The following is a 14,901-nucleotide window of genomic DNA, read 5'->3' on the forward strand; positions in this document are numbered from 1 at the left end:
ATTCACAGTTGTAAATTATGTCTTTGGGTGCATTCTTGTTTGAGGCCCCTTATAACAAAGGCTGTAATCACTGAAAAAAGAAGTAATCTAAGAATCAGAGCAATTCAGAGTTTGGGTTAAATAGGGTGCACACACACCCTAAAACAATCTTAAAATGGTCAAAATCTAGGAACACTTTATAATCATTAAGCCTCAGAAGAGTACCTGTTAGGAGTTCATGAAGTTCTTGAAAGTATTTGTAGAAGGATACAGCAGACCCAGTGAATTTTTTTATGCATTGTATGTTCAATAACAGCTAGTAGATACTGCAGTCCACACACAGGTAACAGTAAGGATCAGATGCCTAATTCAGTACACAAACAATAACCTCTAAGGAGCACCTTGAAAACTGAAAAGCTGTAATTAGAGAAACTGCCTTAGCATAAAAGATTCACCAAGATAACCTACTTAGAAGGATCATCATGTACCTAAAATCAGGCTACAGTTTTCAGTCATAAATATACATCCTGGCTTTTTTTAAGGCTGCATTTCTCTTCCAGTAAATGCTTCAGTTTGCATTGAATAGTTGAATCCTGCCATCACATCTGATTTCTTTGAGAAACATTCAGAGTGTATGAAATTAATTTAGAGGAAGGGACTAAAAATAAAGACATTAATCACTATAGGTGAATGTCCTGGTTACGGCTGGGACAGAGTTAACTTTCTTCCCAATAGCTGGGGGGGGTGCTGTGTTTTGGGTTTGGTATGAGAGGAGCGTTGATGGCCCATTGATGCTTTGGTTGTTCCTGGGTGGCGCTTGCACAGGGGACTTTTTGGCCTCCCATGCTCTGCCAGGTGAAGGGGAAGCTGTGGGGGGGAGCATAGCCGGGGCGGTTGACCCAGCTGGCCAATGGGGTATTCTATACCATGTGACGTCATGCTCAGTATAAAAACCGGAGGGGGGGCCCGGTTCGCGACACGCGGTCACTTGTCGGTGGGCAGTTGCATTGTGCATTGCCTGCTTTGTATATTCTGTTATTGTTGTTGTTCTCATTGTTACTATTACTGTTCTACTTAGTTTTATTTCCATTATTAAACTGTTTTTATCTCAACCCGGGAGTTTTTTCTTCTTGTGCTCTCTCGATTCTATCCCCCATCCCACCAGAGGCTGGGGGTGAGCAAACAGCTGCGTGGAGTTTAGCTGCTGACTGGGGTTAAAGCACGACAGTCCTTTTTGGTGCCCAACGTGGGGCATGAAGGGTTGAGATAACAACAGACTAACCAGAGCGTATTAAGGAATTTATATCTGTTAACAGTTGCCGGTCAAAATATTGATCCAACTGTTCTCGATATTAGTTTAACTGATCTTCACGATGCTCTTGTTTTTACTGTACCTGTTAAAGATTGGAGTTGGGTTTTGTAGTCTGCTGTGCTCTGCAGTGATTAATGATGTTTTGCCTGGGAGATTTGTTACTAAAACGCTGGCATTGGGGGTTATTTGGTATTTGGGATTCGTAATGAAGCCGTTTCTGTATTTCAGGTACCACCTCATGGAGACCATTAGAAATTATACCTCTTCCTCTGAGAGGTTTTTTTATGGAGGAAATACAGGATGGCACCTTCACTACCTTCCTCTATGATGTCGTCTCCTTTGTTAAAATAACTTGTCAGTACCTTGAACATCCCTGGGTAGTTAAGATACATCTATTGGTACTCCTTGGGAATATTGTTTTGGTTTCGTCCAGGGTTAGTAAGCAATTTAAGAATATCATCCAGAGATTTGCCGCAAGGCTGGATAGGTATGAGTGGCAGGTTGAGTGGTATAGCATGGGCAAGTGCCTAGGACAGCGGTCACTGCCAGTGTTCTGGAACTTCACCCCTGAACAAGTGCAGAATCCTGAAAAATTAGTAGAATATTTGGAAAAAGTATGCTGTCACCCTGGCCATTCTAGGGAGACACAAATCACTACAATGTGCTGGGGCCTGGCCCATGCCTACCGAGCCCTGTTCAACACTATTCAGAACCCTCAAGGGGAAGAAAAGGTCTCTGGATCTGAGGACAAAACAACAGGCCCTGTGGTTACCCCAACCCTCACAGCAGGCACGGTGGCTACTCCGCCCCCTGCAACAGGGAACCAACCCGTGCCGGTATCAGTCGCCCCTATACAAAAGAGAAAATGCACAAGAAAATCAGCTCGTTTAGTAAGGGATGAAGATGAACCAGGGCCATCAGGAGAACAGGAGGAGGAGGAGGCAGAACCCGTAAATGAGATGGTAACCACCCGATCCCTATCCCTGGGTGAGCTGCGAGATATGCGAAAAGACTTCAGCCATCGTCCAGGCGAGCACATTGTCACCTGGCTGCTCTGATGCTGGGATAACGGGGCCAGTAGCCTGGAATTAGAGGGTAGGGAAGCCAAGCAGCTAGGATCCCTTTCTAGGGAAGGGGGCATTGACAAAGAATTGGACAAGGGGCACATGTCCTCAGCCTCTGGAGGCGACTCCTGGCAGGCATGAAGGAAGATGTTATATGCCACCCAGGCAAGTGGACCACCATGGAGAGAGGTATCCAGTACCTGAGGGAATTAGCCGTGCTGGAAGTGATTTATGATGACCTGAACAATGAGCAGTTATCCAAATACCCAGATGAAGTCAAGTGCACACAACTCATGTGGCAGAAGTTTGTACGGAGCGCACCGGCGTCACACACAAACTCATTGGCAGTAATGACCTGGAAAGATGGAGAGCAACAAACAGGGGATGAATTGGCTGGCCAACTCAGGCAATATGAAGAAAGTCTCTCTTCCTCCCTACGGGCCTGTGTCTCTGCTGTGGAGAAACTGTCTCAGGAGGTCCAGCAACTCAAAGAGGATATGTCCTGCTCCCCACCTGCACGGGCCAGCGTCTCAGCCATTAGGAGTAAGCGTCCCTCTGCTCAAGAGAGGAGACATCATGGGTACACACCCCGGGGCACCCTGTGGTTTTACCTGCGTGACCACGGAGAGGACATGAGGAAGTGGGATGGAAAACCTACCTCAGTCCTACAGGCACGGGTACATGAGTTGCAAGGGAAAACAACCACAAAAGGGGGTTCTTCCAGGAAAACTGCTGCTCCAGTCTCCAGTGAGCAGCTCCCCAGACAGAGTAGAAGGGCTGATTCCACTTCCGACCTTAACAAAGGGACTTCTGACTCATACTTACAAGAAGTGGATAGTGAATATGATGACCAGGACTAGAGGGGCCCTGCCTCCAGCCAGGTGGAGGAAAGGGACAACCGGGTTTACTGGACTGTGTGGATTCGATGGCCTGGCACATCAGAGCCACAGGAGTATAAGGCTCTTGTAGACACCGGGGCACAGTGTACCCTGATGCCATCAGGCTGTAAAGGGGCAGAACCCATTTGTATTTCTGGAGTGACAGGGGGATCCCAAGAGTTAACTGTATTGGAGGTTGAAGTGAGCCTAAGCGGGAATGAGTGGCAGAAGCACCCCATTGTGACTGGCCCAGAGGCTCCGTGCATCCTTGGCATAGACTACCTCAGGAGAAGGTATGTCAAGGACCCAAAAGGGTACCGGTGGGCTTTTCGTATAGCTGCCCTGGAGACGGAGGAAATTAAACAGCTGTCCACCTTGCCCAGTCTTTTGGAGGACCCTTCTGTTGTAGGGTTGGTGAGGGTCGAAGAACAACATGTGCCCATCGCCACCACAGTGGTGCACCGGCGACAATATCGCACCAACCGAGATTCCCTGATCCCCATCCATGAGCTGATTCGTCGACTGGAGAGCCAAGGAGTGATCAGCAAGACTCGCTCACCCTTTAACAGTCCCATATGGCCAGTGAGAAAGTCCAGTGGAGAGTGGAGACTAACAGTAGACTACCGTGGCCTGAACGAAGTCACGCCGCCACTGAGTGCTGCCGTGCTGGACGTGCTAGAACTGCAATACAAACTGGAGTCAAAGGCAGCCAAGTGGTATGCCACAAATGATATTGCTAATGCGTTCTTCTCAATCCCTTTGGCGGCAGAGTGCAGGCCACTTTTTTCTTTCACTTGGAGGGGCATCCGGTACACCTGGAACCGACTGCCCCAGGGGTGGAAACACAGCCCTACCATTTGCCATGGACTGATCCACACTGCACTGGAACAGGGTGAGGCTCCAGAGCACCTGCAATACATTGATGACATCATAGTATGGGGCAACACAGCAGAAGAAGTTTTTGAGAAAGGGGAGAGAATAGTCCGAATCCTTCTGAAGGCCGGTTTTGCCATAAAACAAAGTAAGGTCAAGGGACCTGCACAGGAGATCCAGTTTTTAGGAATAAAATGGCAAGATGGACGTCGTCAGATCCCAATGGATGTGATCAACAAAATAACAGCCATGTCCCCAGCAACTAGCAAAAAGGAAACACAAGCTTTCTTAGGCGTTGTGGGTTTTCGGAGAATGCATATCCCAAATTACAGCCTGATTGTAAGCCCCCTCTATCAAGTGACCCGGAAGAAGAATGCTTTCAAATGGGGCCCTGAGCAACGACAAGGCTTTGAACAAATTAAATGGGAGATAGTTTAGGCAGTAGCCCTTGGGCCAGTCCGGGCAGGACAAGATGTGAAGAATGTGCTCTACACTGCAGCTGGGGAGAATGGCCCTACTTGGAGCCTCTGGCAGAAAGCACCAGGGGAGACTCGAGGTCCACCCTTAGGGTTCTGGAGTCGGGGATACAGAGGATCTGAGGCCCGCTACGCTCCAACTGAGAAGGAGATATTGGCAGCATATGAAGGGATTTGAGCTGCTTTGGAAGTGGTTGGTACTGAAGCACAGCTCCTCCTGGCACCCCGACTGCCGGTGCTGGGCTGGATGTTCAAAGGGAGGGTCCCCTCTACACATCATGCAACCGATGCTACGTGGAGTACGTGGGTCGCACTGATCACACAACGGGCCCGAATAGGAAACGCCAGTCGCCCAGGAATCTTGGAAGTGATCACGAACTGGCCAGAAGTCAAAGATTTTGGAATATCCCCAGAGGAGGAGGTGACGCGTGCTGAAGAGGCCCCACTGTATAACAAACTACCAGAAAATGAGAAGCAATATGCCCTGTTCACTGATGAGTCCTGTCGCCTTGTGGGAAAGCATCGGAGGTGGAAAGCTGCTGTATGGAGTCCTATAGGACAAGTTGCAGAAACTGCTGAAGGAGAAGGTGAGTCGAGCCAGTTTGCAGAGGTGAAAGCCAGCCAGCTGGCCTTGGACATTGCTGAACGAGAAAAATGGCCAGTACTTTATCTCTATACTGACTCATGGATGGTGGGAAATGCCCTGTGGGGATGGTTGCAGCAGTGGAAGCAGAACAACTGGCAGCGCAGAGGTAAACTCATCTGGGCTGCTGCATTGTGGCAAGATATTGCTGCCCGGGTAGAGAACCTGGCTGTAAAAGTACGTCACGTAGATGCTCACGTACCCAAGAGTCAGGCCACTGAAGAACACCAAAACAACCAGCAGGTGGACCAGGCTGATAGGATTGAAGTGGCTCAGGTGGATCTGGACTGGCAACATAAGGGTGAACTGTTTATAGTGATTTGCGGAAACCGGACTCCACAATCTATGAGATTGTAAAGTAGGTATGTTTATTCAGCGCTGGGCGGCACTGGGGGTAGTCCCACCAAAATCGTGCGCGCCTCAGTGCGGCACTCACCATAAATATATACAGTAAAATATTACATATTCATAAAGTTTTGTAATACACCTATACATATGCATGACCTGTCCCCGCTTTGTATTAAAATGAGTTCTAAGAAGTCATTTCCATAGACCCCTCCCATCTGCGCTTGCGCATTGCCTCCTAGTGGTGGTCGTCGGGGGTCGTGGGGATGAAGGCTGATAGTTCCTCTTCGTCACCGCTAGTAACCTTTTGTTCTTGCGCAGGCTCAGTTGTCTTCTTACTTTTGTCCATACCGCAGGGTCAGTTTTAGCTGGCTTCTTGAGACAAGTTTTTAGTCTTTATCAGGAGCTGTCCTTGTGAGGCGCCTCAGTTAATTTACACCATAGCTAAGTCGGCCTTATCAGGCTGAGCCGGCCTTGTGAGGAACAAAGTATCAAGCCCCTACCTACTGATTCAATCTTCTACCTACTATTAATCATTCAACTACTAAAATTCCTTAATCCGTTCTCTCAGTCCCCCCTTTTCTAAAAAGTTAGTAAATTCTTTTACTCTATACTAAACCCTATACTAATTTTCTTTATATTATCCCATTCTTCTCCAGGTCCTTTATAAGATTTCTGCCTGTTTCAATTTGTTGTCGGTGCTGATAGTCATACCTCAAGTGCCTTATTTGTTTTATCATTCGCCAATTTAAAACATACAGTATTGCAGATAAAGCAATACTAATAAAAACTAGAATTAGGAGAACAACAATAGGGTGACATAAGGTATTAAGAATACCTGTAGCAGTGGGCGACCATCCGAAAAGTATTTCCCACCATTTGTGTTCTCCATCCTTCTTTACCCACTTTAGAACTTCTTTTATTTTGTCTACGTCATGATGCACCGTTATCAAGGTCTCCTTTCCATTGTTTTTAACTTCTTCTAGTATTCGTGTTAAATCGTGATGTTGTAGTAATTCCTTTGTTCGAGCTAAATCCATCCCGAGGGATGTAGGTATCAATTCATGGAATAATGTATAATTAGATCTAAGAACCTGATGGGATATAACTGGAGCTATATAATTAAAGTCACATCCAATGATTTTAGTAAAATTGCAAATGCAAAAATTTGAGTGATTTTTAGTGTCTACCTTCGTGTCCCCTACAGATATAAAACTACAAGTAGTTCTCAAACATACGCAACCTTTGCCAGTGTATATTAATATGGTTTTAAGGTCAGCATTGGGGCGAATTTCAAAATGACAAACTTTCTGATCAGTGTCAAGACAAATATCTTGAGTATCGATAGCATTATTCTCACAAATGAACCCTTGTTGTTCTCGTACAATGCAAGATTCTAAATCTACAGTTTGCCATTCATTCCCTGTTTTTCGAGCCCATGCCCTATGTTCAAAAGGGTAAAGTAGAGTCTTGTTGTGATTCAGTCCTAATGCTATAATAGGGTGGATCATATATACTGTAGCTTTGCTAATAGTTAATACAAAAGCTTCGACTGTGTTTGTAGCAGGATCATAAGTAAAATTCACTAAGTTCCACCAAGACTGAAGTTTCTTTTCGAAGTCATTTGCATTGTCCCAAATTATTTTCCGAATTTCAGTGGGGAAGATTCCCTCTTCACCCTCTCTTAGGACTGAAGCAGTTACTGATTGCATCCACAATTGTGCCTGAATACAGCTGAGAGCTAGAGAAACATTATTTTGGAGCCCACCGAGTGAATTCATGATTATCTCATGGTCTCCTCTGTTTATTCTTTCCCAATCAGGTAACACTTTTGACAGTAGCCACTGATGGGTTCCCAGAGCCAATAGGGAAGATCGTAAAGGCTGGTGTAATTTTGTCAGCTCGGTAGTAGAGGCAGCCAATTTATTCATTATTACCTCTGCGTCAATGCTATTTAGGACCCCTAACCCTGTACCTAAAATACCAGTTAAGTCTCTTGATATTCGTCTTTTATGCAGCCAGGTAGTCCACCCCTCGTAAGAGGTTTGCAAAAAAGGAGAACAGGCCGGTTGAATTTCTGAGACATTGTTCTGCATTTGCAATTTAACTTGTTTAAGGGACCAATCTGGGTTAAATAGCATTTGTTGTTGTCCTGTATTCCTTATTACATACGGCCCGACTTCATACACTCTAGGTTTGAGCTTGAGTGCATGAGGTGTGACCGGTGTGACCGGTGTGACCGTTGCAACAGGCCTTGCCACAGCATTTATCCTAAATTTAAATGAGAGTCCAATGTTATCTCTGGCCCAGAGACAAACCACCTCAGTGGTTCTTATTAGTGTGAAGTTATGCCAACATTCTAATTCCCTTCCGGTACAGGCCGTTATGTTACTTGGAGGACAGGCTTCTGTGGTATCATCTATGGGACAGATGTTCCGATTACTAATCTGGGATGCCTTTTTATGGGTAGTAGTCCCATTAGTCATTCGGCATCCCACTTTGATTTCTTCTCCTACAGTCCCCTGGAGTTGATGAATTTCTGTAGTGTTACCCCATTCCCCTCTCAAGTATACCTGGCTTCTGTGTATGACCACGGTAGATAGGTTTAAGCCTCTCAGATCAGACAATTTCCCCATGGATCCGGTATATTTGATATAAGCCTGAGACCAAAGCTGCTCAGTATTATCCTGGCTAGTAGTGCTTTCCCACCCCCAAATCATAATTATGACCGTGAAAAAAATAATTTTCCCGGTTGGGCTTGCGTGACCTTCCATGGAGATTTGTGTGCCTTCTTCACTCTGGTATGATGGATCCAGGCGCTCTGTTCTTTGATTTTGATTGCTGTGAAGGAGGTGAGGAGTACCTGGAATGGTCCTTCCCACTGCGGCTCCAAAGTTTTCTCTGCAAGAGACTTTACATACACATAGTCTCCAGGTTGTATATTATGTACAGGCCCATCCAAACCCCTGCTTCGAGTCCCAACCACATATTTCTCAACCTTCCTGAGTTGTTTCCCCAACGCAACCATGTAGGAGGTCATGATTTCATCCCCGACTTGCGTGGACATCCCTTTCTGTATTCTATAGGGTCGTCCATACAAGATTTCAAAAGGGCTCAGTCCTTCCTTTGCTCTTGGCCTAGTTCGTATGCGCAAAAGAGCCAAAGGAAGAGACTGAGGCCAGGCCAAGTTAGTTTCCTGTCCCAATTTCACAATCTGCTGTTTGATTAAATGGTTCATTTTTTCTACTTGGCCACTCGACTGAGGGCGATATGGGGTATGAAGCTGCCAATCTATGCCCAAATGGCGGCTAATTTGTTGTACTACTTTGGAGATGAAATGTGGTCCTCTGTCAGAAGATATGGTTGCTGGAACCCCAAAACGTGGTATTATTTCTTGTATTAATGTTCTAGTTACCTCCCGAGCCTTGGCTGTCCTGGTAGGGAATGCCTCTGGCCAACCTGAAAAGGTGTCAGTTAATACCAATAAATATCGATACCCCCCCTTTTCTTGGGAGTTCTGAAAAATCGATCTGCCATTGTTGCCCAGGCCCGTTGCCTTTTCCAATTTGGCCCATTTCTGGTTTGGGGGTATTCTTGGGATTCGTCTGGAGGCAGAGATCGCACTGCTGTGTCACTTGCCTTACAGTAGTGTATAGATTCCTAGCTACGATTTCTTTGATTAGTTGTTTATATAGGGCCTCTGCTTTCTGTGCCGAGGTATTTAGGGGCAAAGGCCTTAATTCTATTATCTCCTGACGAGTGGTAATAGAGTATCCCGCGTATCTTTTACCACTCCATAGCTGCTTCCATCTGTGAACCAGTTTTCTCCGTCTTCTATGGGGCTGTCTTTCAAATCTGGTCGGCTTGCGTATGTTGCTTCAATGGTTTCTAAGCAGTCATGATGCACTGGTTCTCCTGTGTTTCCCTCTAGGAAGGAAGCTGGGTTGGCAATGTTAGTGACTGTTATTTCTACATCATCCTGTTCTACCAATATAGCCTGATATCTTAGAAATCTTTGTTGAGAAAGCCAATGTCCACCCTTCGCTTCCAGTACTGCCGATACTGTATGGGACACCAGCACAGTCATTTTCTGACCCAGAATGAATTTTCGGGCTTCTTGTATGTTTAGTATTACAGCTGCGACTGCCCGCAAGCATCCAGGCCAGCCCTTCACAGTTGTATCCAACTGTTTGGAAAAGTAGGCAACTGCTCGTCGATCGGGACCCAAATTCTGTGCTAGTATCCCCAGAGCAACCCCTTGTTTTTCGTGGGAAAAGAGGAGAAATGGCTTACTCACATCTGGGAGCCCCAAAGCTGGAGCTGACATCAAGGCTTTCTTTAGTTTCTCAAAGGCTCGTATGGCCTGGTTGTTCCATTCAAGGTGTCCCTGGTCGGTAGTTATTAGGGCATATAATGGTTTAACAAGCAGTCCATAATTATAAATCCACAGCCGACACCACCCAGTCATTCCCAAGAAAGTCCGTAACTCTTTCACTGTTCGAGGTCTCGGGGTTTGGCAGATTGCCTCTTTGCGGGCTTGTCCCAAAGTTCTTTCCCCAGCACTGATTTCATAGCCTAAATAAATCACTTTGCACTGTATTACTTGGGCTTTCTTCTTAGACACCTGGTACCCTTGGAGCCCCAAGAAATTTAATAGACTCACCGTCCAGGTGATACAATCGTTCTCTGTTTCGGTGGCAATCAGGATATCGTCCACGTATTGTAGCAGTTTTCCCTTTTCAGACGGGATTTCCCATGATTCCAAGTCCTTTGCAAGCTGATTGCCAAAAATGGTAGGGCTATTTTTGAATCCTTGTGGCAACACCGTCCAGGTGAGTTGAGTCTTGCGACCAGTTTTGGGGTTTTCCCATTCGAATGCAAACAATCTTTGGCTGGATTCATGGAGAGGGAGGCAAAAGAAGGCATCTTTCAAGTCTATAACAGTAAACCAGGCTAATTCAGGTGTTAGTGTAGTCAACAGAGTATATGGATTCACCACCACGGGGTAGAGATCCTCAGTTACCTTGTTTACGGCCCGTAGATCCTGGACTACACGATACGACCCGTCAGGCTTACGAACTGGTAATATGGGTGTGTTAAAATTAGACTCACATTCTTTTAATAGTCTGAATTGTAAAAATTTTTCAATTATTGGCCGAATCCCTTCTCTATCTTCTCTCTTTAGGGGATATTGCTTAATCCTTACTGGTTGTTGGTTTCCCTTTTTAAGTTTAACTTCAACAGGTAATGCATTCTTTGCTCTTCCGGGTACATCGGTAGCCCATACCCCAGGGTATACCTGATTTAAGACTTCCTCCCTAATTTCTCCTTTTATGGAAGGACTGGTTAAGAATAAACTTAGGATTTGAATGTATTGTTGATCTTTTATTTTCAGAGAAATTTCTTCTTTTTTGAATATAATTTTTGCACCTAATTGTTTTAGCAAGTCTCTTCCCAATAGGGCCTTTGGAGAGTTGGGCATATATAGAAATCTGTGAATTCCCCATTGTTTTCCCAGTTTATATTTCAAAGGTTTACAAAAATACGTCTTTTCACTATGGCCAGTTGCCCCCTTTATCATGATGTAATCATTCTCCAGGGGCATCAAGGCTTGATTCAAAACTGAGTATGTTGCCCCTGTATCAACTAAAAATTCTACCTCTTGTTGTTCCTTCCCTAGCTTTATTATAACCAGTGGATCCGCTAGGGTGGATTCCCCAGGTTCCCGTCAGTCCTTTTTCACATGAGCTACCACTTTCCTTGCCTGATAACTTTGTCCTCTTCCCCTATTCATCGGACATTCTCCTTTCCAATGACCAAACTTTTTGCATCGTGCACATTGATTTTTTTCTAAGCAAGGCAGTTCTTGCCTAGGTCTCCTTTCCTCTTTTTTCCTTACAACTGCCACTGTTCTCCTTTGTACCTGTTTGTATGCTTCTTCTCTGTTACTAAATACTCTCCATGCTTCATCTAGCAACACCTCCAAATTTCTACTTTCTGTAGTACGTAGCTTCTGGAGCTTGCGCCTAATGTCCCCTGTGGACTGACCCAAAAACAGAGAGACTAGTTGTTGTATTCCTACCTCGGATCCAGGATCCAGCGGTGTGTTACGGCGCATTGCATCCCTCAGTCGATCCAGGAATTCAGATGGGGACTCGGAGGGACCTTGCTTAATTGCATATAGAGCTGACCAGTTTATGGTTTTGGGTATAGCCTTTTCCATTCCTCTCGAAATCCACTCCTGATACCCCTGTAGTTTTACCATTTCTGCAGATCTGTTCGCATCCTATTTGGGTCTTGTAGAGGGAAATATTCCTTAACGTCCCCTCCCGTAGTCCTATAGTATTCATCAGCCAAACTCCCTGCTGTTTTTAAAATCAATTGCTTTTCTGTTTCAGTCATATAGTCTAATAATAATTGTATGTCCTTCCAATCAGGGTTATGTTGTTTCACAATAAACTGAAAATGTTTAGCTACACCGATCGGATCGCTCCTATAATCTTTTGCAACCCTTTTCCATTCCCCTAAATCAGTAGTGGAAAAAGGTACCTTGATTAGCATCGTCCCGCCATCAGGCGCCACCGCCTCTCGAAGAGGTGCCTGTAAGGCTACTGGGGCAGTTTTCTTTCTGGTGCGGGAAGATACAGGGCTGTCCGGGGGGGTGGAAGTTTCGCCCGAGTCCGCATCCTGTTCCTGTGGTCGAGGGGGAGGCTTAAACAGGTCAGTTAGATCTGGTTCCGGCACCTGGTGAATTTTGTTTGCTTTCAAACACCTCTGTCCAATACTGCATGCCGAGCAACACCGCTTCAGTTTACCTTTAAATTCTTTATTATTTTCTCGCTCAAGTGCAAGTACCATAGGGTCCTGTGGTGGTGCCAGTCCACAGTCCCTTTGCCACTCCGGATGGTTTCGGAGGGTGAAATACATATCTGCATACGAAACTTCATCCCACTTCCCTTCTCTCCTTAGAAATAGCATCAATTGTAGGAGAGTATTGTAGTCTATTGATCCATTAAGTGGCCATTTAGCCTCACTTTCCAATTTATACAATGGCCACCATTGATTACAATATTTAATAAGAATCTTTCTATTTTCTGTCCCTCCGGTCCCAACAATATCTCTCCAATGAGCAAGCACACAGCCCAAGGGGCTTTTCTTCAAGACTCCCTTTTGAGTGTTACCCATTTCGTATCTTCCCTTTATTGATCTTTTCTTTTAACCTTTAATAAGATGCCGGGACTGGTTTTCCTTCCCGCACTGTCTTAGTGACTTTATCGGAGGTTTTCTTATCATAGAACTTGCTAGATATACAATACTGCTTTTTCACAAAATTCTACAATGTTTTCGTACACAAAAGACAAAGGCTCGATCTTATCATTCACTTCGTTCGTCTCCGGCCACTCTCCTCGCAGACATTACAGAGCCGCGGATCAGGACTCCACACTCGCTTCGCAGCTGTGCTGTGTCTCACTCATACAACACAGACACTCAGTCACACAATAAATTGTTGCAACAGATGATAATATTTATGGCCATGCCACATACAACTCCTCAGATTAGTTGTACTCCCACCCAGCAGCTGCAACCTTAAAGATGACCCAATTGTAATTGCAAGGAGGTCCGCTTACCCTTCTCCTGCTTCTTATATACCAGTCATTAGCAGGTCCGTCCTGGCTCCCAACACTGGGATACAGCAGAAACCTCGGATCCACTCGATCTACTCCCAAGATCGCTAGCGGCCGCTCTATCGGTCAGCGAATCCCCCCTATTACCGTGCAGGGTACCCTCCTACCATACGGGGACTATGCTGCACGCCAGACGTCTCTGTGCGATTTACCAGCAGCCCCAGCCATGCGTACGACTTACAGGCCCCTCTCCTAAAACATACCTTTCCTTTCCGCGGATTCAGGAGGTTCTTGTCTACTCCCACGGTGAGCGGCTGGCAGCGGAGTCCCCTCCGAGGAAATGCTCGGGGCGCGCCCAGGGGCGTCCGCTCCTCAGCCGATCCCGCGGTGAAGCAGAGAGTCTCCTGCCTGGCTCGCCAAAACTGACTTGCGGAAACCGGACTCCACAATCTATGAGATTGTAAAGTAGGTATGTTTATTCAGCGCTGGGCGGCACGGGGGGTAGTCCCACCAAAATCGTGCGCGCCTCAGTGCGGCACTCACCATAAATATATACAGTAAAATATTACATATTCATAAAGTTTTGTAATACACCTATACATATGCATGACCTGTCCCCGCTTTGTATTAAAATGAGTTCTAAGAAGTCATTTCCATAGACCCCTCCCATCTGCGCTTGCGCATTGCCTCCTAGTGGTGGTCGTCGGGGGTCGTGGGGATGAAGGCTGATAGTTCCTCTTCGTCACCGCTAGTAACCTTTTGTTCTTGCGCAGGCTCAGTTGTCCTCTTACTTTTGTCCATACCGCAGGGTCAGTTTTAGCTGGCTTCTTGAGACAAGTTTTTAGTCTTTATCAGGAGCTGTCCTTGTGAGGCGCCTCAGTTAATTTACACCATAGCTAAGTCGGCCTTATCAGGCTGAGCCGGCCTTGTGAGGAACAAAGTATCAAGCCCCTACCTACTGATTCAATCTTCTAACTACTATTAATCATTCAACTACTAAAATTCCTTAATCCCTTGTCTCAATAGCTTGGTGGGCCCATAACACCTCAGGCCATCAGGGAGGAGACGCAACATCTAGATGGACTCGTGATCAAGGGGTGGACTTAACCATGGACGCTATTGCACAGGTTATCCATGAATGTGAAACGTGCGCTGCAATCAAGCAAGCCAAGTGAGTAAAGCCTCTTTGGTATGGAGGACGATGGCTGAAATATAAATATGGGGAGGCCTGGCAAATCGATTATACCACACTCCCGCAAACCTGGCACGGCAAGCGCTATGTGCTCACCATGGTGGAAGGAAATACCGGATGGCTGGAAATATATTCCGTGCCCCATGCCACCGCCCGGAACACCATCCTGGGCCTTGAAAAGCAAGTCCTATGGCGACATGGCACCCCAGAAAGAATTGAGTCAGACAACGGGACTCATTTCCGAAACACCCTCATAGACACCTGGGCCAAAGAGCGTGGCATTGAGTGGGTCTATCACATCCCCTACCATGCACCAGCCTCCGGAAAAATCGAACGATACGACGGACTGCTAAAGACTATGCTGAGAGCAATGGGTGGTGGGACATTCAAGCATTTGGAGACACATTTAGCAAAAGCCGCCTGGTTAGTCAACACCAGGGGATCTGTCGCTCGAGCTGGCCCTGTCCAATCCAAACCCTTACGTACTGTAGAGGGGGATAAAGTCCCTGTCGTG

This window comes from Calonectris borealis, chromosome W (assembly GCF_964195595.1).
Source record: "Calonectris borealis chromosome W, bCalBor7.hap1.2, whole genome shotgun sequence".
Taxonomy (NCBI): domain Eukaryota; kingdom Metazoa; phylum Chordata; class Aves; order Procellariiformes; family Procellariidae; genus Calonectris; species Calonectris borealis.